This window comes from Meriones unguiculatus, chromosome 4 (assembly GCF_030254825.1).
Source record: "Meriones unguiculatus strain TT.TT164.6M chromosome 4, Bangor_MerUng_6.1, whole genome shotgun sequence".
Classification (NCBI taxonomy): domain Eukaryota; kingdom Metazoa; phylum Chordata; class Mammalia; order Rodentia; family Muridae; genus Meriones; species Meriones unguiculatus.
This window is the reverse complement of record NC_083352.1, coordinates 30,829,692-30,852,467: the sequence shown is the minus strand read 5'-3', so window position 1 is coordinate 30,852,467 and position 22,776 is coordinate 30,829,692. Positions and strand designations below refer to the sequence as shown.

Below are 22,776 nucleotides of genomic sequence, written 5' to 3'. Positions count from 1 at the left end.
ATATCGGAAAGATGTTCAACCACACAACAAGAACATTTGCTCAACTATATTCATTCCAGCTTTGCTTGTAATGGCCAGTATCTGGAAAAAAACCCAGATGTCCCTCAACTGAGAAATGGATACAGAAATTGTGGTACATTTACACCATGGAATACTACTGAGCATTAAAAACAAGGAAATCCTTACAGAAGCCCTGGTTTCCAAATATCTTGGTGGAGATGGCAGACATTTTGGAGAAGACTTCTGGGTGCATTTCAGAATGAGCTGGACCTGAGGAAGACAAACTTACCCTGCAAAGTCTTCCAAGGGCTGTCCCTTTTTGAAGTAAAGCTAAAAAGTGTGTTTACCAAGCATGGCTTAGAGAAAATGACACCATTGGTGACAAATATGACCCTCACGAACATGAACTCTTCTGTCACATGTCAGCAGGTGTTGGGGTGCAGCCTAGCACCATAACATTAGTTCGTCAGGGTGGCTACAATCTTCATGGCCACACCATTAGGCTTGAGCAAGTGGAAGTGGCAGTGGAGTCTCAGAGATGGCTTTGAACAGGCCGCCAGGAAGTAAGTACTCTCCAGAGTCCAGGCACCTTATGTCTCCTGGTTTGTGTTATACATGAGGTCCTTCATGTGCTCTGCTTTGGAATTAGTCCTATTGGTTTTATCTCTACAGTGTCTTATTGGTTTTATGTGACCTGCTTCGTCTCATGAGGAGTCCTGCCATTAGGCATTTTAACAATGTGACGAGTGTCCTACTGCCTTTATCAAAATGTTTACAAAAATCATTTAAATTGGTATTCTGATGGCTGAATCCAATGTCTTAACTGTGTTTTCATCCAATTACTGGAATTAATACATTTTATATCTTATATAAAGATGGTAGGGCTTGGTTTAACATTTAGGTGCTTCGATTACAATGTTTTACCCTTGTACAAATTTAGATCATTTGGGTTGACAAAAAATACAAAGAGAAGGCTCATTTTTTTGTTTGTTTTTTTTTTAATTTCATTTAATCTTTTTTAATTTCATTTATTGTTGTTAAGGTTCGCACTCATATTGTTTCAAAGCTGCCTTTTTCTGGTCCTGTTTGGAAGGCCTAAAGGGCCAGGCCAATCTTCCTTTTCTGTTGTTGGTAAAGTATATATTTACTAAACTGGTCTCAAGTCTATGAACAAGGCCTGGCTGCCCTGATAACACAGCCCACCCCCCGGAGGGCAGGCATGATGACTGATCATTCAAAAATAAAAACAAAGTATTAAGGTGGATGACTTTTTTTTTTTTTTGCAATACATTGTTTACACACAAAAAAAAATAAAAAATAAATAAAAAATAAAAAACAAGGAAATCGTGAAAGTTACAGGCAAATGGTAGAAACTAGAAAATATCCTGAGTGAGGTAACTCAGAAACAGAAAGACACATATGGTATATACTCACGTATAAGTGGATATTAGAGATATAATATAGGATAAACATACTTAAATCTATAGTCCTAAAGAAGCTAAACAAAAAGGAAGAAGCTAGAGAAGAGGCAGAAACATCATTCAGAAGGGCAAACAGGATTGTTATAAGAAATAGAAGATAGGGAACAGGACAGGAGCCTTCCACAGAGGGCCTCTGAAAGACTCTACCCAGCAGGGTATTGAAGCAGAGGCTGAGACTCATAGTCAAACTTTGGGCAAAGTGCAGGGAACCTTATGGAAGAAGGGGGAGATAGAAAGATCTGGAGGGAACACCTTCTCTATGAAGTCTTTTTGCTGCCTTTAAACTTGTTAAGTTGCCATTTGAACCTTTGTTATCTTTGATAAACCATGCCTCTTCCTCTTTCCCCTTCTGCTTAACCTGAGGATATGCTGTACCCATTTACCCAGCAGATATGTCTGATACACACACACACACACACACACACACACACACAGATATAAATGAATAAATATATATGTGTATGTATATATAAAGATGACAAAGCTGTATCACACCCATGTTTATGGTTTGTATAACTGGCATGCTTCTAATCCAGACCAAAAGACTTAGCTCACAAATTTCAAATTTTAAATAAAATTTTCAAAATTTATATATATATATCTCATCAGAGCCTTGTTCTGTGAGTTCTTGGGTTACTGAGACACACCCAGTGTTACATTTTCAGCATCTGTCATCTTCTCAACCATTCTCTCCTTAATATACTTGCTTCTTCAACTGCTCTCTCATTATACATTCACTCGCCCAATTATACACTGCTTCTAAATGCATCCTAAATACAGCTTTCTAGTTATGGTGCTTCACACCAATGAGAAGTCTTAATTTATTCATAATTACATTCATCTCATATACACATTCATTGATAAATATGCATTCTGTGGTAAATGTGTTTACTGAAACTTCAAATACCTGAAAAAAAATTCACATAAATATTGATTGAATTATGTGAATGTGGTAGAAAGTGATAGCAGAACTCAACTCTTTATATGCTAAACTATGATTTTAAAACAGCGTTGAAATGGTTTTACCTCGGTTGATTGTAGCCTTATTCTTAATAATTTGTCATCATGAAGATTAGATGCATTATTTTCAGCACTGAGTATGCATTTATGTTGAATGAATTTGTGTTTGTCTCCTTAAAAGAAGAATTTTTTTCCTTTGCTATACATTCATTCATCATGTCTTTTTTTTTTTTTTTTTGGTCATGAAATTAGTTTATTTCGTAGTTCTATTTTGTCTGATATTACTCACTTTCCTGTGACTCCTACCAGTCACATTTTAGTAATTTACAATTTAAATATCTACTAGACGTCATATGATAATAAAGATGGCTATTCAAAAGAAGTCAGTGCTGTTGTTATTTATTAAATTACAACTATGTTAAGCTAAAATACTTCATTATGTTGAATATTTTGTTTACTTATTAAACTATTTATATATACCTCTTACCAATGAAAATATCTAAAAACATTTATGTAGAAATAATATTTATTGAAAGAGAAATTTATATATTATTTTGAATAATAAAATAAAATCACAAGAATATTACAATAATGTTTAATTGAAAATAATTATTCCTGTATAATTAAGAATGTGGTAAATTAATAAAATGAAGATTGCAGAACTAAAATGTATCATCTTTCAGTATAATGTTGAAATGTAAATAAATTTAAAATATTAATTCATAATATATGAAGCATTTCTAAGTAAGACCAATGAATGTCTAAAAGTAATTGCTTCATTTTAAATCATCTTGCAGGCATGTATGAATATATGAATAATTTTAGTTTTATAATTACATTTTAATGAAAATAGCAACAACAGCAGCTTCATATTTCATTTCTTTGTCACTCTGCTTATGCATTAAGGATAGCAAGCTGCATGTGAAAGCTTGCCACCTTGGATGCCAGCTTCAACCTTTAGAACCACTTGAAAAAGGTAAATGTTGTACTGTGTGGTTAACCAAAGCCCAGAGTCCAAGTCCAATAGCCTACTCCTTAATTAAGAGAATATTCTAAACAGGACACTCATTTTATCCTCCTTCCGGCAGTAACCAAGGATCCTTGTTCACCAACCTCCTGGTTAGAGAATAGATTCTCATTTCCCTGCATGCCCTGCATGGTGAGGACAGTGCCTTCTTACTCTGTAATCAATGCTCTTCTTCAGAAATCAGAGTCATCCTTGTAAACTCCAAGGGATACTTGTACATTTAACAACCATGGGAGGTATCCATAAGCATGATTATTGAGATGTAACAAACCTGTATTGCAAGCACTGGTAAGAAAGGTTAAAGCAAGATGGTCAATTTGTTCAAAGCCAGTGTGGGCTCAATATAGATATCCCATTCAAAAACAGAAAAATCTGGACACATTTTGAAAGTAAGGCCTTGTCTTAATTTCATGTTTTATTATTCCATCCTCACCCATAGGATTTCAAGCCAACAGATAGATAACATGCTGATAATTTTACACAAATCTCTTAACTCATCAAAGCACACAACCACATGGCTGTGCATACCCACATCCTGCTTTAGACTTTCACTCTGGCTGTCATGACGAGGTGTCTGGTGCTCTGCTCTATACCCACTGTTGAATAATTATCTCCAAAGGTGACTGTGTTGGACACTGTGATAATACATAACTGTGCTATCCCCCAATACACACACACCCCAATGCTTGTGTGCTAATTCCTGGAGCTGAGAAACCTTATCTTTCATGAAAGATAGTCTTGGCAGGTGTGAGTAAGAACACTGATCAAGAGTGATGAGCATGATTCCCTGCACTCTGAAGGTTTGGTTATGAGTCTTAGTATCTGCTTTGATACACTGCTAGGTAGAGTCTTTCAGGGGCCCTCCGCAGTAGGCTCCTGTCCTGTTACTTGTTTTCTCCTACGTTCAATGCACCTCCCATTTGTCTTTCTAAGAGAGGATTGATTATCTTACCCCAGGTCCTCTTTCTTGTTTATCTTCTGTAGGTGTGTAGATTTCATTATGTTTATCATATCTTATAGGACTATATGGGTGAGTATAGTACAGTGAGTATAGTGTCATATAGGACTATATGAGTGAGTGTGTGTCTTTCTCCTTCTGGGATACCTCACTCAGAATGATCTTTTCTAGATCCCACCATTGACATGGAAAGGATAGGAGCCCCACAAGGACCAAATATATCTATGCACAGGGGTCTTTTCTGAGACTGACACTCTACCAAGGACCATGTATGGATATAACCTAGAACCTCTGCTTGGATGAAGCCAGTGGTAGCTCAGTAACCAATTGGTTTCCCATAGTAAGGGGAACAGGGACTATTTCTGACAGGAACTCAATGGCTGGCTCTTTGACATCTCCCCTTCCAAGAGAGGAGCAGTCCTGCTAGGCCACAGAGGAGAACTTTGAAGCCAGTCCTGAAGATACCTGATAAGCTAGGGTCAGATGAAAGGGGAGGAGGTCCTCTCCAATCAGTGGACTTGGAAAGGGTCAGGGAGGGGATGAAGGAGGGAGGGAGGGTTTGGGAGGGAATGAGGAAGTGGGATACATCTGGGATACAGAGTTAATAAAATATAACTAATAATAAAAAAATAAAAATAATCAAGCAAAAAAAGAAAGAGAGAGAGAGAGTGATGAGCACACCTTTAATCCCAGAACTCTGGAGGCTGAAACAGGCAGATCTCTGTAGTCACCTTGGCATATCCACATAGTGAGTTACAGGACTTCCAGGCATTCACAGTGAGACTCCAATTGAGGAAAGAAAAAAAAAATTGTAGATTAAGGACATGAGAAAGACAATGTGAGTAGCTGCAGCTGGGAACACTCTCGGTGCACAGGCAGGAAGCCGAGAGACCTTAGTCTTATAATGCAGTGTCCAGTCCTGCCCATAAATGAGGGAAGCATGCTTTCTCTCCTTGAGCCTACATTGAATAATACACCCATTTCTCAGGGACTACCAATGGAAGTATAGTCTTCACCCTTGTACTAGGAGACACAGAGAGAGCATTACTGAAAACCACAACTGAGCAAAATGCAAAGTAATGGAGCCCAGTACCACCCAACTGATAGTTTTTCATTTATTTACTTACTTAATCAATTTACAGCCTGATTGCAGTCCACTCTCTCCACTCCTCCCTGCACTACCCTCATAACCTCCTCTCCTCCCTACCCTTCTCTGAGAAGGGGAGGCCTCACATAGTTACCAATCTATCCTGACACATCAAGTCACAACAGGACTAAGTGTATCCCTTTCCACCCTTTCCACTGAGACCAGACAAGGCAGTCAAGCTAGGGGAAAGGGATTCAGAGGCACAGAGCAGAGTGAGAGACAGTCCCTACTCCCATTGTTAGGGGATCCACATGATGACCAAGCTGCACATCTGCTCCACATGTGTAAGGAGCCTTTGTTCAGCCCATGCATGCTTTTTGGATGGCGGTTCAGTCTCTGTGAGCCCCCATGGGCACAGATTAGTTTGTTCTGAAGGTCTTTTTGTGGTGTCCTTCACCTGATAGAGGGCTAATATCCAAAATATATAAAGAACTCAACAAACTAAATTTCAACAAAAGAAGAACCCAGTTAACAATATGGTACAGAGCTAAAGAGAGAATTCTCAACAGAGGAATCTCTAATAGCTGAGAAGCAATTAAAGAAATGTTCAATATCCTTAAGTCATCAGTGAAATAAAAATCAAAACAACCCTGAGATTTCACCTCACACCCATCAGAATAGCTAAGATCAAAAACTCAAGTGATGATGCATGCTGGAGACAGTGTGGAGAAAGGGGAACCCTCCTCCATTACTGGTGGGAATGTAAACTTGTACAACCACTTTGGAAATCAATCTGGCTTTTTCTCAGACAGTTAGGAATAGTTCTTCCTCAAGACCCAGCTATACCACTCCTAGGCATATATCCAGAAGATGCTCAAGGACACAAGGACATTTATTCAAGCATGGTTGTAGCAGCTTTATTTGTAATAGCCAGAAACAAGAAACAACCTAGATGTCCTTCAACCAACAAATGGATAACAAAAATGTAGTACATTTACACAATGGAATACTACTTATCATTAAAATCAAAGGCATAATGCAATTTGCATACAAATAAATGGAATTAGAACATATCATCCTGAGTAAGGTAATCTGGACCCGAAAAGACACACATGGTGTGATCTCACTTTTAAATGGATATTAGCCATAAATCACAGGATAACCATGCTACAATCCAGAGACCCAACGAAGCTGGGTAACAAGGAAGACAAAAGGGAGGCTGCTTGAATCTCAAAGAATGAGAAATAAAAAAGACATCAGAAGTAGACAGAGGAAGTGAACTAGAAGACAGGCTGGGAAGGGTAGCAGGCTGGGAGTCAGGTGTGGGAAGAGTGGTGGGGGAAGAACTGGGAGAGAGAACAATAATCTGTGTGTGTGGGTGATCTCTGGGACAGAGTAGGCTCCAGGGAGTCTATGGGGGTGACCTTAACTGAGACCCCTAGTAGCAGGGAGTCTGTAGCCTAAAGTTGCCACCAGTTGTAGCTAGGTAGGACTTCCAGAGGAGGGAGGGGGACAGCAATCCACCCCTAAACCTTCAACCTTCAACCCAAAATTTGTCTTGCCTACAAGAAATGTAGGGATAAAGATGGAACAGGTATTTGGGGAAGGCAAACCAATGAATGGCCCAACCTGAGAACTGCGCCATGGGAGAGAGCCAAACCCTGACACTATTAATGATACTTTGCTCTGCTTGCAGACAGACGACTAGAATAACTCTCTGAGAGGCTTCATCCAGCAGGTGATGGAAACTAATGCAGAGTCCCATAGCCAAACAATAGGCCAAGCTCAGGGTGTTTTGTGGAAGAGTGGAAAAAAGATTGAATAACTCCGAGAGGCCATCTGATACTTTTAAAAACAGAGCTCCTGCAGCTAAGGCTCAGCCACCATTGCATAATATAGGACAAAAAGATTTTAAGAGACAGAGGATGATCTTTTCTGGTTCCCACCATTTCCATGCAAATTTCATGATTTCCTTATTTTTAATTGCTGAGTAGTATTCCATTCTGTAAATGTGCCACAAATTCTGTATCCATTCCTCAGTTGAGGGACATCTGGGTTGTTTCCAGCTTCTGGCTATTACAAATAAAGCTGCTACAAGCATGGTTGTGTAATTTTCCTTGTTGTGTACTTAATCATCTTTTGGATATATGCTTAGGAGTGGTATATATAGCTGGATGTTGCGGTAGCACTATTTCTAATTGTCTGAGAAAGTGCCAAATTGATTTCCAATGTGCTTGTACAAGTTTATGTTCCCACTAGCAGTGAAGGATGGTTCCCCTTTTGCCACATTCATCTTCAGCTTGTACTGTTACTTGAGTTTTTGATCTTAGACATTCTGATGGGTGTAAGGTGAAAACTCAGGGTTGTTTTGATTTGCATTCCCCTGATGGCTAAGGATGTTAAGCATTTCTTTAAGTGTTTCTCTGCCATTCGATATTCCTCCATTGAAAATTCTGTTTTCCTCTGTACCCCATTTTTTAATAACATCATCCTGAGTGAGGCATCCCAGAAATAGAAAGACACACATGGTATATATTCACTTATACATGGATATTAGACATATAATATAGGATAATCATACTAAGATTTGTACACCAAAAGAAGCTAATCAAGAAGGAGGACTTTTGGTAAGATGATCAATCCTCATTCAGAAAGGTAAATTGGATGGACATTGGAAGAGGGAGAAAACAGGGAACAAGACACAAGCCTACCACAGATGGCCTCTGAAAGACTACCCTGTAGGGTGTCAAAGCAGATGCTGAGACTCATAGTCAAACTTTGGGAAGAGTGCAGGGAATCTTATGAAAGAAGGGCGAGATAGAAAGACCTGGAGGGTACAGGAGCTCTACAAGGAGAGCAAATAATAATAATAAATAAAAATTTGGGCACAGGGATATTTTCTGAGACTGATACTACAACCAGGGACCATTCATGGAGATAACCTAGAACCCCTGCACATGTGTAGCCCATGGCAGCTCAGTGTCCAAGCAATGGGAACAGAGACTGTCTCTGACATGCAGTCAGTGGCCTGCTCTTTGATCACCTCCCCCTGAAAGGAGGGCAGCTTTACCAGGCCACAGAGGAGGACAATGCATCCATTCCAGATGAGACCTGAAAAGGTAGGGTCAAAAGGAAGGGGAGGACCTCTTCCCCTATCAGTGGACTGGGGGAAGGGCATGGGTGGAGAAGATTGGAAGGAGACAAGGAAGGAGCTACAGTTGGGTTACAAAGTGAATAAACTGTAATTTATAAAAATAAATAAATTTTTAAAAAGAAAAAAGAGAGAGACAGAGGAACAGCGAATTTGCTCTGAAATTGAGTCTGAAAGATATATCAGAATCTCCACCCGTGAAGCCACATCAACATGAGAGCCTAAACATGACCATGACACAGATGATATCAATAGACATGCCACAGTGGATGGGGAGAAGGCTCGTAAAGTTTCAACAATAGACAAAAAAACTGTAGGCAACTAAGGGATGCTGAGAGGGGGTGAAATTGTCTTCCCTTAGGAAAAGCATACAAATTTGAAGTGGAAGTTTCTGGTTTCTTTGAAGATTCAGTTGAGTCATGTCATGGTTTACTAGAAGCTGTCTTGTGAGAAGGCACGTGGTGTTTTGCAGGAGGCTGGCTTGTGAGAGGCCATTTTTCTCTGAGGTCTCTAATGAGAGGGGCATGTCTTTTGCCAGCTGAAAACATCTGGGGTGGACTCTGAGGAAATGAGGTATATAGACGCCCACGGACATCGCCTTTTAGGCTGATATCTCTTCATTGATCTTTGTGCATTGACATGACATTGCAGAGAGAAACGTCCAAGAGAACTTCTCAGGACAATGCAACTGAGTCTTGTGGCTTTCGAATCTTGTGGCTTCAGAATCGAGCTGATTTATGTTGCTGCTTGGTGTTGGCCTTGACTGGACTTGGTATCTAGACAATGAAGAGTGTACTCAAACAAACAAACAAAAAACGTTTCTAAAAAAGGTCTACACCTCCGTTTACCCAGTAACCCTTTTTCTCCCTACCTCTGCTCAGTAAGTGGAAGAGAGGTAGAAGCATTGGAGAACCCAAGTAGGCTGGGTAAAAATTGTAAACCTACAACAAGTGGTTATAAACTCCACATGGTCAACCCTTAACATGTACATACAAGTAAAATTATACAGACCTAGAAATATACATTTATGTATTCAGGACTAATGCAGAGTAAGCTGTCAAAAAAAACCATAATAATTTATTATGGAAGCAAGAGAAAGCTAACAGAATTAATTACTCACCAGGTTTAGGAAGTCGTATCAGAGCAGAAGGCTGAACCTGAACTGCAGGAGCCCAGGTCACAAATTTTAATGCCATAATCAAATCAAGATGACTTCCCCACCCCCAACCACTGTACACCATCCTCTTTAGAACTTGTCATCATTATCTTCCCATCTTCAAGGGAGTATAAGAACCTCTTCTACAAAGCAAGATATTAGGTGGGGATGCTTGATGTCATTAGAAGCTGGCATTTAATTTCATCCCTTCACAAGAATTAGTTTACAAATCTATCCCAAAATGACAATGTTGGCATTTTTGAGAGCATCATAATGCAGTTGAATGAACATGAGTTACATGAAAGAAGAAAACACTTAAATATCTGCAGTAAATAGCTGCCTCAGCTCTTTTGGATTTCCATCTATGGAGTGATGACTTTGGCAGCTGTTCTCAGCTTGAGGGATACTCTGTCCTTTAAATTGGCATTCTAGAGATTAGTTACTTTGGTTTTAATTTATTATTAAGCAATAAAATGTGTCTTTTCAGGAAAACATTTTTGTCCTTCGGAAAAGAAAGTGAACTTGCCAGTTGGGTGCCAAGTTCCACACTGCTTCAAAATCCAGTGTCCCCTGAAGAAAAGACTCTTTAGTGCCCAGAACGAGGCAAGTTAGGCAGGAGTACATATGGGGATAAATAAGGCCTAGCTCGATCTGGCGAGAATTTTGAGTCCACGGTAAACATAATCTAAACGTGATGGAGGCGGATGCTCCTCATCTCTCAGCATCACCGTATGTCATGATCTGCTAATAGCTTTACATGGTAGCTTGTTGCAAGATGAAGATTGGTGTTCCTGCCCCAATTTGCACTTAAAACCACTCCTGCGAGTGGTTCTAATAATTGAGAAATAATGCTCTAACGCTAAAGTCTCCAACGAGCCACCTTCTAATTGTTCCTCTGGCTGACTCTGAAGCTACCTCGTTTGAAGAATATAAACAAGAGTCTCCAATGTGGAGGCTCAATGCCCTGGAAGTTTAATCTTTTTAAAGATGGTGTGCAAATGAGCACTGTCTCCACGTGGCTCATGAGACTCTCAAATGACAGTAATCCAACCCACGGAAAACAGTCCAAACAGTATTCCAAGAACCTGTGCAATTAACAAAATGTTAAGAGGATTACACTGTTCTGATCTTAGGCCCGTTTGATCGGTTTTCTGTATTTGTCTACTGGCTGGGTAGTAAGAAAATGGTGTGGTGAATGTGGCTTGAAAGTAATGAAATGTCAAAGCTGTTTCCATGCATATTGGCATGATTATTTTCAACATGTATGTATTTGCCTTAAGAAGGCTTACCTTTGTCTTCTTTACCTAGAACCAGGACAGTCCCAAAAGAAGCCTAAAAAGGACTAGAAACTAAGTACCAAAATAGCAAAAGGCTAATAATCTTAGACTCAATTCTGCAGTTTTTTTTTTTTTTCAACACAAACACACACTTAAATGATGCTCTCTTAGGGCCAAGCTTTGTTAGGTAAATGCCAGTGAGACTGTAATAATTTAAGTGCTCTAGAATTCAGCCTATATGTAACTAAAAGAAGATTTGGGAATAGATGGTGGTAAACAACTGTAGGTTTTCAATACAGCTTAAGTCTGTGGCAGTGACTGCTGATTTAATGGCCTTTGCTCTGATATAGGGTTTATAAAATACTGTTCCAAAGCCTCATTTTCTGTTCCACTGGGTATCCTCAAGGATCAGTGCCAATTTTCTCTACTCTTTTAATATCTACACTGTTTAATATGTATATTCCTTTGAACATTTTATAACTGTACTTTATGTATAACAGTATAATTTACGTATTATATAACCACTCTGAAATAGTTTTAATTAGAAAAAAAAATTATATCGGGTTACAAAACACTTCATCCAAAAGAAAAAAAAGTGTCTGTCTGTCTGCCTGTCTGTTTATTTCTTCCCTGGTATGTCATGTGTTTGGGCTTTTAAACTAATATTTTATTAGATCCTTGAATCTGTGTATTAACTTTGATAATTTAACCATTTTCCTGATATTAACTTTGCCAACCAAGAAGTAGTTATTCCTACTATATTGTGGGTTTTTTTTAAATTTCCTTCTTCAGTGTCTTTTTATATATATATATATAATTTATTCATTGTACATCCCAATTGTAGCCCCCTACCTCAACTCCCCCCAGTCCCACACTCCCTTCCCTTAGTCCACTGAAAAGGGGAGTTCCTCTCCTTGGGTATCTGCCCATAACTTATTAAATCTCATCAGGACTACCTGGATCCTCTTCCTCTGTGGCCTGGCAAGGCTGCATCACCAGGGGCAAGTGCTCAAAGAGCAGGCAATCGAATTCATAACAGAGGCAGCCCTTGCTCCCGCTTACTACGGAACCCACATGGAGACTGAGCTGCCTATTGGCTACATCTGAGCAGGGGGTCTAGATCCTCTCCATTAATGGTCCTTGGTTAGTGCATCAGTCTCTGCAGGAGCCCCTGGGCTCAGATTTTTAGTTCTATTGGTCTCCTTGTAGAGTTCCTGTCCCCTTCCGGTCTTTCATTCACCTCTTCTTCCATAAGATTCTCTGTGGTTTGCCCAAAGTTTAGCTGTGGGTCTCAGCATCTGCTTCGATCCCCTGTTGGTTGGATCCTCACAGAGTATCCTCTATAGTAGGTGCCTGTTCTGTTTCCTCTCTTCCACCACTTCTGGTGTCTATCCTATTTGCCATTCGGAATGAGATTTAAGCATCCTTCCTAGGGTCTTCCTGTTGTTTAGTTTCTTTAGGTCTTTGTCAAAGACTTGAGAATGTCTGAAAGTCTTCTATGTTCTGCTTATAATCAGCACACACAGTAACACATTCGCACACACTGACACACATTAACACACAATACATACTAACACACACATACATACACTAACACATACAATGATGTATAATTTCACACATAATAGCACGCACTAACATATATATATATTTCCATAAACAAAAAATGTTATTTGATATCTGTGTATTATGAATATGTGAATGTGCATTTGTGTGTGTCTGTATTTCCACTAACTCTATTGGAAGCAGTCTTAGACATAGCCTTCAGCTCCATTAATGTTGCTAGTATGGTTGCTGCAGGGAACTGTTACAATAAAATTAAGATCAAGACCTCATGTGTTTTAGATACTTATCTACTCTATTTAAATACACACACACACATACACAAACACACCACACACACACACACACACACACACACCTGCCATCTTTATTAATAAAGCACAATGAAAGCAAGACCTCAGGTGTATGTTCAAAACTAGAGTCCATGCCGTCAACATCATGCTGTGACATTAGGGAATTAAGATATAACCTTCATTGCTTTGGTTATGAAATGGTATCATATAACTGTCCTTTCAGGGCTGACACAATGCTTGAATGAGATCACCTACCTTGCTCTCTGGGGATGTGTCTCTAATTGAAGACATTGTCTTTCCCAGCACCAGAGAATTTCTTCCTTCCAGTGGGCGACAGAATATAGACAAATAGCTTTGACAGGATGCAGTATTTTTGTTTTTAAGCAATGAACTTTGAAGGCTCCCTAAACTCAATTGTTCAACTTGTTGAGAAAGTTATGAGCATCAATTGGGAGTTATAGCACATGAAGAACAGGACTAGTGGAAGAGTTATGAGTGTAAATCTGAATATGAGGAGGATATGGTGATGGTGTAAGAGACTGGGGTGTGTATTTTTTCTTTTTCTTTTTCTTATTAAATTTCATTTCTTCACTTTGCTTCCCGAACACAGCCTCCTCTCTTCTCTCCCCCTGGTCCCACCTCTCACCCTCTTCTTCCTTCCTCTTTTTACCCTTTCTCCCTTTCCCTTCTCAGAAAAGAGTAGGGCTCCCTCTTCCCATATCAACCCTCTCCAGCACAACCAGTTGCATCAGGACTAAAAACATCCTCATTCAGCGAGGCCAGAAAAGTCAGCCAGTTAGGGGGAAGTGATCCAAAAGCAGGCAACAAAGTCAATATCAGAGACAGCCCTTGCTCCACTTGCTAGGGGCTAGGAATGAGGGAAGGGGTCATAAGAAGTCCAAGCCTCCCATTGGTTTTATATGTGTGAGGCACCTAAGTCCAGATGGTGTATGTCCTTTAGTTAGTGCTTCAGTCTCTATAAGCCTCTGTGGGTCTAGGTTAGATGTCTCTGTTGGTCTTCTGTGGAGTTCGTGTCCCATTTGGGTCCTTCTTTCCTTCCCTGCAACACTTCCACAAGACTCCCTGTGCTCTGACCCATGTTTGACTCATGAGTCTGAGCATGCTGAGACAGTATCCTGCTGCTGGGTGGAGCCTCTCAGATGAAAGTTATGCTAGATCCCTGTCTGCAAGCACAGCAGAGTGTCATTAATAGTGTCAGGAGTTGGCTCTTTATCTAGGCCCTAGATAAAGATTTAAATTGTGTCTCTCTCCTCCTGAGTGCACACCTCTTTGTTGATCTGCTCTCTATAAACATGTTCTATGAATGTAGCAAAGGGTAACCACCTTTTTAAAATACACACAATTTAAAAAACCAGTTCATCTACTTATCTTCCTATATTAATTTTGACCATATATACATATATATATAGACCACATATATATATATTCTGATATATATAGATATGTATATATATTCTGATATATATATATTCTGATATATATATATATATATCAGAAAAAAATGTCTTGTGAGCAAAAGTTAAAACAGTTTGTACTCCAACATTTCAAATTTTAAATACTTTGCACTTCTGCCAAATTTTTCAAATGATTGAGACGTTTGGTTTGGGGGAGTATTTGTTTGTTTGTTTTTCTTGTTTTGACCTCATATATATCCCAATAGTAACATCTCATTTTGGTAAGGAAAGCATTTTTATCCATTCTTTCTGTTTACATGGCTCCTTATGCACTAATCAATTAAGAGAAAGACCTTGAGGTTGAGTCTGGTGCTTTTTTTTTTTTTTTTTGTGGGTTTTTTTTTTTTTCAATGCAGTTTATTCAGGAACCTTGAACAATCATCTGACCCTGGGGAAAGCCAGCCCACAGCTTAAATAGCCTCTGGGTAGCCAACCCCAGTGTGCCACGTGGGCAATGCAGATAGGTCCACATACATGGAAGCAAGCCAGATCCTCAGCCTTAGCCAAATGTGGAGTTGTTTGTGACAGAGAGCACTCACCATCGAGAAGGTGGAAGGCGGAAACTAGCTCCATTTTTAAGGCTCAGCATTACGCAGCTCTCTACAGTTCCCCCTTTTTGTTTTAGATGCATCAGGCAAGAGTAGAGGTCTGATCTCTGATATTAGAAATAAATTGGGACTTTGTACTGATGTTCATTTAGGTGTCATCCACCCAAAGAGCATCAGGCCTGTCGGATACCTTTTTCTCAGAGAGGGGACCTGGGGCATCAACCCGCATGCAATCAGACATGCTCTTCTCTGGGTCAAAAGCGGCTGACCCTGAGTGCAGTGCTTAGCCTCGCATCCTGAGCTTAACATTTTAGCTTTTTATGGTAGCCAACCATGCTTGGGGAGACTGTCCTGCTTCAATGGCTGTAAGGCCTGAATGATCATGGCTGCATTACGCTGTTGTGAGACTCTAATCTTGCATATACACCACAGGCAAACCAAGGAGACCAACACCAGAAGGCCTGCTAATGTTCCCATGCCCGCCCATTCCTTCAGATGATTCATGGCTGCAGCAATCCATGGTGATAATCCTGTGGCTAGTCCTGCATCCACTCTGGTAGAATTTACTGTCTTAATGCCCACTCTCAGCTGCTCCATTGTAGTATCGAATTCTCCAGTCCAATTACCTAAAATATAGCTAGACAATTGTTTAGACAGATTTGCAGCACAGGAAAAATTCTCATGTTGTATGCTAGTGACACAAAGTCCAGCATACTTTCATTGACAGCCCAGTTGAGCCATTTGCCATAGGGTATCAATTTGCTCCTGCACGAGGTCAATCCTCTGATTGAACACCATCAAGCCTCCTTTTAGTTGAGCATTAATTCCTTTTTGTACATCTAAGGCATGAGCTACATTGGCTAAAAGATTATTCAGGGTCTGAGCAGTCTGCACAGTATGACTCATGGATAATGCCCCGGTGGTAGCTCCAACAGCCGCCAATGAGATGGCAGTAACAATGGCGGCTGTAGTTCCAAGATCCCTTTTCTGTCTGAAGAGAGTCATAGTGTGAGGGGCATCAAGGGGCACAGGCACCCAGCGAGGCATGCGAGTAACCAAGGCATACCTAAATTCACTAGCATTCCAGCATTGGGCAAAATGAGTCTGGTGCTTTTGGGTGCCTTTTTAGTGGACTGATATCAGACATTAGCATTTCCAGTTATGAAAATGTCTAACTGTTCCTGACAGGCTGGAAATTGACCCATAGTTCTCAAGCAAAAGAAGACTGCAAGCAAAAATAAACTGTAAATAATTGCCCCTAGAAGAATTATCCTCTGACCAACAGGACCCCGTATTTGAATGTGTCCTCTGGTTAATAAGCCTATACTACATATACTGAAATGCCATCTACTGATGGAATCGGGCACAAGGACCTAGTAATCACAATATTATCCAGCCACACCATTCCCTGAACTTTAATGGCACCTAAGAGTTATTAAATAACTACCCAATTGTACTATTTTAGTTTTTGGTTTGTTTTTGTCTTACTGTCCTTTAATTTGTTTGTTTATTTTGATTTTGATTTTTGTTTTTGGTATGTTTGTTTAAGAGAGAAAGACCCTGAATTGATTGGATAACTACTTAGGGAGAATCTAGGATGGAGTTCAGAAAGGGAAAGAATGCGATTAAAATACATATGAAAAATCATATTAAAAAGTCTTCTTTCTAAAAGACTTCTCATAAATCATAATACACAAACATGTGATATGAATTTCCAAAAGAGAGAACCAGTAATACAGTTTACAGGTAAAAAAAAAACTGCATGGCAGTTCAAGTGTCCAAGTGGGTTCCATAGTAATGGGAACAGGCACTGTCTCTGACATGAACTGATTGGCCTGCTTTTTGATTACCTCCCCCTGAGGGGGAAGCAGCATTACCAGGCCACAGAAGATGACACTGCAGCCACTCATGATGAGACCTGATAGACTAGGATTGGAAGGAAGGAAAGGAAGACCTCCCCTATCAGTGGATTTGGGGAGGGGCATGTGTAGAGAAGAGGGAGGAAGGGAATGGGAGGGGAGGAGGGAGGGAGCTACAGGGGGATACAAAGTGAATAAAGTGTAATTAATAAAAAATAATTAAAAAATTACAAATTCAAAAGAAAATGGCATAGAACATATCAACAGCATATCAATTTTGAAGTATTGTAACCAAAATTCTTCATTAAGTATTTTATTAAGTGAGTTTTATTAGGTCAGTAAGTTACCAACTAAAATGTTCATGTGCTATGGATCTAATGTAAAATTGAGGGATATGTAGATGACTTTGTTAAAAAATATAATGATTTTCAAAATCAGTCTGTAAATAGAATTTATAATTATCCCTTTGCTGAAATAATTTAAATTACGTGGGGCAGCTATTTCTTTTTTCTCACTTATTTATTTTATTTGCTTTACATCCTTCTAGCCCCTTCCCTCCTCCTCCCAGCCCCATCATCTCTTCCCCTTCCCCTTTTCCTCAGAAGAGGGCTCTCCCTTTTCTCATGCACTCTAGCTCATCAAGTTGCATCAGGACTGAACATGTCCTCTTCCCCTATGGCCTGTCAAGGCTGTCTGTTCAAGGGGAAGTGACCAAAAAGCTAACTAGTGAGTCCCTGTGCAATGCAGACACCACTTCCCATTCTAGAGGACCTATTTGAAGCCTAAGCTGACCATCTGCTACATCTTTGTAGGGAGCCTAAGTCCAGTTCCTGCATGGTCCTGGGTTGACGGTAGGTCTCAGCAAGCCCCTCTGGACCCTGGTTAATTGGCTCTGTTGTTTTTCTTGTAGAGCTCCTGTCACTTTCAGGTCCTTTTCTCTTTCCTTCCACTATTCCCCAAGACTCCCTATGTATCAACCAATGTTCTGATGTGAGTCTCCGCATCTGTTTTGAGGCACTGCTGCATAGAGCCTCTCAGAGGACAACTCTGTCAGGCTGTTTGCAAGCTGAGCACCGACTGTTTCAAAGAATAAAAAGGCTTTGTTTCAAGATAAAAATGTTGGCTGTGTGCTTGTTTGGAGGGTCGTCCTAGAAAAAGCAAACAAAATTATTCTATAAAAACAGAAGTAGGGCAGGCAAGGTGGGTCATCAGGTAGAGTGCTTGTCACAGAAATATAAATTTGAACGTTGGAAACCAGTAAAAGTAGGAGAAAACCAACTGCGCAAAGTTTGTCCTCTAACCTCAACATGTGCATTGTTACATGCATATAAACTGACCCACAACATACATCATACACACACTTTCTATTAAATAAAAATTATAAAAAACAGAACTAACATTTCTATAGAAACCATCAACATGAATCATCACTGTCATTAAAATATTATTCAGTAAATATCTAATAAATACCTCAATCTTTATTAACTAAAATAGTTTTCCTGTTACTTGATTTATCATATTTTATAAATAAATATAATACTAACAATTTAGACAGCATAGTTAAAGATTGTATAAAGAACTATGCAAATAATAATCTGATAACAAACATGTTAATCTCTGATAATACAGTATATTTCATTCAAAAAAGCAAAAAATATTCTCATTTATTTAGCAGGCAATATATTTTATAATAAAATTATTTATGCCATCATTTACATGCCTCTTTAGCCAATGTTTCCTTTCACTGTATATATTATTCTGTGATTTTCTTAAAAAAAATGTGGTAATATTTGCATTCCTGTTTCCTTCCTTATTAAAGCTAATAAAATTGTAAAAAATAAAAAGTTCATATAAGGTTAATATTTTCTAAATATTCACTTACAAAGTGAGCAAAAGATGAGAGTCAAAACATTATAATTTCAGAAGGAAATTTGAGAGACAGAATCAGAGTAGTATCAGTAATAGTTCATGTTCACTGTGAATTCAGAATCTAGACAATGTATAATATAAAACTTTGTCCTTAGTTCTTCTGAAAAAAAATTTTATAAGCCATTTTTAAGTCTACAGGAATTTATAGGACTTTATTCTAATTATATTTGAGGTCCTAGTCTCTATATCGATTCATGAAAAGGGAATAAAAAAGACACACAGATTAGAAATAGATTGTCATCTACTCTGACAAAGTGAATAAGTAGAAAACCAAAATGAACACATAAATATATAGCAGAGAGAACAAGTGAATGTGGCAAATTTCACAGTCTGTTATTTTGGTATGCTAGCAACACTATTTTTAAAAGAATTATTATTTTTACTCATATCTAAACTTGAAATTCTTATAGATGACTTAGCAAAGGTAAGATTTTGTTCTGAGAGCTGCCAAACCTTGAGAGACATTAAATAATATAAATAAATGGAGATAAATTGATTTTAGGGGATGAAAAACGTAACACATTAATTCTCCTCAAATATGTATGTAGATTTTATACAACCTAAGTTATAATTTGAATAAGTGATAATGTAGAATTTAATAAATGAATTAAAGTGTGTTACTTTGATCAAAAAATATTTAAAACCTTGCTATAAATATTAAACAATAAGAGTACACTATCTGTACAATAATGTAGATCAATAGACTAGAGTCCAGAAATAACCCATAGATATAATAAAATCTTTTAAAAACTTATTCAGTCATATGCTGTGGGGTGTATGATTGTGTGGAAGTCAGAGGACAGCTTAGAGTGTTAAGTTCTTTTCTTTCACCATGTGCATTCTGGGGATAGAGCTCCCACTGTCAGTAAATACTCCTACTCACTGTGACAGCTCCCAAAATCATGTCCATAATGACCCCAAACAAATAAAAAATCAGATACGAGCTGCAGAATGCTGCGCCTTAAAGATGGAGCTGGTTTCCGGCTTCCACCTTCCCGATGGTAAGTGCTCTCTGTCACGAACAATTCCACATTTGGCTAAGGCCGAAGATCTGTCTTGCTTCCATGTATGTGGACCTATCTGCATTGCCCACATGGCACGCTGGGGTTGGTTACCCAGAGGCTATTTAAGCTGTGGGCTGGCTTTCCCCAGGGTCAGATGATTGTTCAAGGTTCCTGAATAAACTGCATTGAAAAAAAAAAAAAGAACTTCAGTCGTGCATGCAGAAAGGGGGGAGAGGGTGGGACCGGGAGGGGAGGAAGGAGGGGAGTATGGGGGGATACAAAATGAATAAAGTGTAATTAATAAAAGTTAAAAAAAAAGAAATGAAACTTTAACATTATTCGCTGATATAATGACAATGCACTAAACTTGCCATGTGTTGTCTTCATTCAACCACAAATAAATAAAAACTGATGAAGTTTAAAAAAAAAAATCAGATACGTATTCTACGAAAAGGAGGGACATGACCTTTGTCTTTAACATTTACAGCATGCCTAAAATTAATTCAGAATTAAGTATAAGGTAAGTTATAAAACATAAAATTATTTTAAAAAAATCTCTTAGAACAGAAAGAAGTGTTTTTGACTTTGAGATATGTTCTCATTTGGGGGACAAAAATATGAAAGAAAAATAACACATCTGATCTCATTAAAAATAAAAGCTCTGATCTTTGAAAAACAAAGCTGATGAAATGAAAAGGCTAGCAGTGGAAAGAGAGACAGTTGAGAGGCAAATATCTGATGAGATTTTTATCAGTCATACATAAAAATCTCCTGTCGCACAATAAGAGGGAACCATTTGTAAAACCAGCAAGACATTTGAACAAATATTTAACAAGGGTAAATTATGTAGTTAATAAACAAATGTGAAAATGATTATCATTTTTCATTACGAAAATGCAAATTAACACCAAAATCTAGAACCATGACAGGCTCATGGCAGGGGCTGAAATGACAAAGTCTGGCAGGTGTTGGGGGAAGTAACATCCAGTGCAGTGCAGAAAGAGGTGGGAAACAATACTTCTACATTACCAAACACTTTGACATTTTGCTACAAAGCTAATCAAAACTCTTCCTCATTCAGCTCTGAGAAACTGAAAAATTAGATACATATATAAGCAGATGCTTCAGTAGTACTCACGAGAAAATGAAAAATAGCACCCATTGCCACCACCAGGGTGAATAAATAAGTAACCATTAGCAGATAAAGACAAGATAATATGACAATCAGAAATGCAATAAAATGCTTTTAGCCTAAAGAACAAAGCCATTTTGAAAATAGAAGAATAATGTGAGTACATATAATTCCATTTATGTAAAATTCTAGAATAGACTTTCCCACAATGGTACAGTCCCCTCTGAACTGTAAGCCTAGAATTGCTTCTATTGCGTGTTTTCCCACGGAGATGGGACAGTTAACTAATTCAACAGGGGGAACAAGAGAGGGTTTTGGTAATGTTCTATGTCCTGACTGTAGTGATGAGTTTATGAGTACAAATTGGGTCTAAATATGCTGAAAACAATAGCAGGGAGCATTTGAGGCTAACCCAATTATTTCAAAACAAATGTCTTTAAAATGATAGACTGAAGGAGGAAGAGAAGAAAAATAAATCCAGGTTAGATTAAGCTCTGTCATAGTGAGCAGCCATACTTCTGATACATAAAGAGAATAAAGAAATCCCGTGGTTCCTTCTTGGGCATACCCTTATAGTAGGAGGATCCTTAAAGTAAGGGTTTATAATGTTTATTTAGCCAATGGACCTTAAGAGTGTCAGGATAGTTTACATAGTCAGCATGGTTTGAAAGAGACCAAATTGTCCCCTTCCTTAAGTGCAATGAAGAATTAGAAAATGCCTTCGGCCTACTATACAGATAATTAAGTAACTAGCTTTGTGCAGAAGGAGCAGACAAATATTTCACTGAGTAGAAGACAACAGGACATGTGACAGGGAAGAGGAGCACCGGAGCCACCGTCTGTGTGTGCTGAGAGACAAAAGGCAGATGTGGAGTGGCCCTGGAGAGGAAAAGGCCTGCCCATGTGCGCCAGGGAAAACTGGTTATTTCACACCATATTCTGCAACATGTTGTCCTGGTAATAATGACTAAACCAATATTTCAATCTTTTTCTATTTGTCATGTCACAGCTAAACTCAAACTCTGGTGCTTCATATAAAGCATTCCTTAATTCACTGTAAATATTTTAATTTCTCTAATAATCAAAATATTGAACAAGAAGCTATTTCTTTGAAAAAACTTAAGTTGTCTTAACTTTTGAGGCATTAAATAGGATGATTGTTTCACAGACTCCACGAGTAGGAACACTTTGATTTTCATGTTTGCTTTCAAATTAACATACTGCAGTAATGGACAGAATGGTTTCTGAAAAAGATAGCTTAGAGCAGTATAGTAATATCTTCTCAAACCCCATCATTTTGGTCTGTGACCTCTTTTGGTAGAGTAATTGTTCTCCTCCGAGGGCTGGAGTGGGATGCAAGGGACACAATCAGGTGCATTGTCAGAAGGATTGCAAATATGTGGAGCAGAGTTTTCAAATTTTGTGTCTATACCCTTTACTCTCAGAATTCTAATCACCAATAGAAGAAGGTATATATAAGTCAAAAATCACCCAGTTGGATATGTCATCAAATTCCATCTTTTCCCTCCATTATGAGGCTGAGAAACAAAAGGAGGCCATCTTGACTCTCCACTCTTCTGGTTGCAGTGAATAGTAGGCAGGACATCAAAGAAGCCACTGGAACTCTGGAGCACTGTGCCAATCAGTGCATCTTTCAGTTTTCATGCAGGATGTCCCCATAGGCTATGTAGGAATAAGACCTCTAAGATCAGTGATTCTGAACCTAAGAGGATGGCTTAGTGGGTAAAGTGAAGATCAGTGTTTCAATGCCCAACACTCACATGTGAATAGAACAGCAGTGGCACATTTCTGTAACACCAGCACTAAGACACGGTGTAGGGTCACACCTTTGGATTCCAGGAGCTTGCTGGCCAGG

At 38.8% G+C, this 22,776-nt stretch overlaps 1 long non-coding RNA gene across 1 annotated transcript in view; it reads right to left on the bottom strand.

Moving 5' to 3' along the window:
* Positions 1-17,952: 17,952 nt before the first annotated feature.
* LOC132653490 (uncharacterized) overlaps positions 17,953-22,776 on the bottom strand; it is a 28,947-nt gene continuing 24,123 nt past the window's right edge. The window contains exon 4 of the long non-coding RNA XR_009591219.1: positions 17,953-17,983. This is a non-coding gene — a long non-coding RNA (uncharacterized LOC132653490). The remainder of the gene's footprint in view (positions 17,984-22,776) is intronic.